The 2,388-nt window shown below is 29.8% G+C and overlaps 1 long non-coding RNA gene across 1 annotated transcript; it reads right to left on the reverse strand.

Annotated features, from left to right (window-relative positions):
• Nucleotides 1-335: 335 nt before the first annotated feature.
• LOC111388980 lies at nucleotides 336-1,890 on the reverse strand. Its single transcript, XR_002701660.1, has 2 exons — nucleotides 1,806-1,890; nucleotides 336-772 (listed from the first exon to the last, which is right to left on the reverse strand). It is a non-coding gene; the product is annotated as an uncharacterized LOC111388980 (long non-coding RNA).
• Between the last annotated feature and the right edge of the window lie 498 nt (nucleotides 1,891-2,388).

Raw genomic sequence — 2,388 nt, forward strand, 5'->3', positions numbered from 1 at the left:
AGATGAAATTCTCAATTAATTGTGACACGACCCGTCCCGAATCACCCTAGTGGACCTGAAATGTGATGTGCACCGATGATAGATGCTGATAGATGTCAAATCTATCACTAAGGCCAACTATGAGTTATTTCAAAAAATGCGCCAAAATCAAATGCTATGTAAAATAAAATGAGATGGGTCCAAATTTTTTACTTTATGCCTCATCAATATGAGTTATAACACTCAACATATCGTGTGACTCTCATTTCGAAATTATTAGGCTCTCCAACTAAAAAGAATCAATTGCTACATGTAGGAAAATTACGAGAAAATATATGAGTTGATAGCTCAGTAAGTGGAGAATTTCGAAAATAAGTATACTTTTTCCATTTTACATTTTTATTGAAAATCGAGTTCATATCATTGAATAGTTCACAAGATAACATCACATAATTATAGCTAAAATGTAAGACATTTACATAATGTGGTAAAATATCATCTCAAGTCATGATATAAATATAAGCTTGTAATCATGCTATAATCTCATCATATTAAATATGCTGAAAAATTCACAAAAAAGTATCCTCTGACTAAAATTTGTAACCCACCCTTTGAGCTAAAAACTTTCTTCATGGGTCTTTCGCCCTCCCTGTGAATGAAAGTCGATTTCAAAGACTTATGGTAATCAATTCTAGAACACGGCCAAAGCCCCTCTGTGAATTATATGTACACGATCAAGACCAATGTCAGGTCAAGACCCCTCCGTGTAGAATAGAACATGGACAATGCTCCTCTATAAACTAAAAGAAGTATATAATCATGGGTACTTTTCTGGCCGATCTCAATATCACATGTAGCACATATCAAACAAATCTCAATATCACATGTCCTACATAACAAGTCACAAATGTGCCATAAATAATCTTTGAGATTCTACATGTATCATAATAAAAGAGAGTTCCATAACAATAATATAATCGAACACATAATTGCACATACTTTGATAATATATTTAATTTATAAATACTTTAAAAATATTTATATTTTTCCACTCACAGATTTATGGATAGAAATCTGGCTAAATTGACGAGTCTTTCCAAATTTTTATGTCACTACCTGAAATAACGGTATAATTACTTAGAAACTTGACAATTAAATTAATATAATTCCATCACTTAACTCCTCAACTTCTATATTTACTCTTACATCTCCAATCCCCAACTTTTATTTGCTTCATTAATTCATCATCTAAACACCATGCATTATCAAATCTATTAAATTACTCACTTCCTTAAAATCAATAACTGATACATATACAAGTCCTATACATAATTTATTCCAATACATAAACTTCAACACTTGTCATATAACTTCATTCAAGCCTTTAAAAAAATCTGAAAATAAGAGTTTTGATAAAAAACAACACTAAAATCCCATAATATTGAAATCTGGCACCAATTTCTGCACATTAAAATCTGGCATCAAAACCATTGACAGAAATGGCACTTTTCTAGGCAGAATTTCAAGAATAGCACCTGCAAATGAATTTTGCTCAAAAGTTTATTATAAATACCAAAATCTAACCTAAAATTCTTTTACCACTCTAATTCATCATAGCTCAAGTGTTTTATATCATATAAACACAATAATTCAAAGATTGGAACTCTAATTTACAAACCCATTTCACATTTCCTTCCTTTCAACACTAATATTACTGTTGTTTTTAATGCCTCAAACATATATCAACAATCATTAATTTTGCTAAACCTTAAATTTGAGAAAATTTCCATAAACTCAAAAAGATAATTCATCCTACTTACACCCACCTCTCTAAATCAATGGAGAAATGAAGAATCCAAACTTGAAGACCCACCTCTTCTTCTTCTTCTCTCTCTCATTTTTTTTTTTTTTTTTTTCAATGACTATAGGTGTTTGGACCAACTTACGTGCACCTCGATTTTTCATCGGACCCTGAAGTTTAAAATCGGACACTAACCTTAGTAACTCTGAAGGGATTCGAATTGGAGACTATTAATGAACAAATTTAATACTTGACCAATGAGCTGCCTTATGGTTAATTCTTTTCAACTGTCAAGTACTTCATTTTAAAGACATTCATCTCTCCACATTCACAATCAAGTTCTGACGTGGGAAAAAGATTACCAATTGCCAAACAAACAAATGAATTTATTTGAAAAATACTAAATGGTGCCAGCAAATTATATACAGGCAAATTTCAATTTTTCAACATAAACAAATTATTTCAATTTTTTATGTTCTAAAATAAAATATATTGTAATGCATCTAATTAACTAACATAGATTATATTTAATTTGAATTAGTAAAATAAATCTATTATTGCTAAAATACTTTATAGTTGTGGGTGTATTTATTTATTTAATTTTGATA

Source organism: Olea europaea, unplaced genomic scaffold (assembly GCF_002742605.1).
Source record: "Olea europaea var. sylvestris unplaced genomic scaffold, O_europaea_v1 scaffold542, whole genome shotgun sequence".
Taxonomy (NCBI): Eukaryota; Viridiplantae; Streptophyta; class Magnoliopsida; order Lamiales; family Oleaceae; genus Olea; species Olea europaea.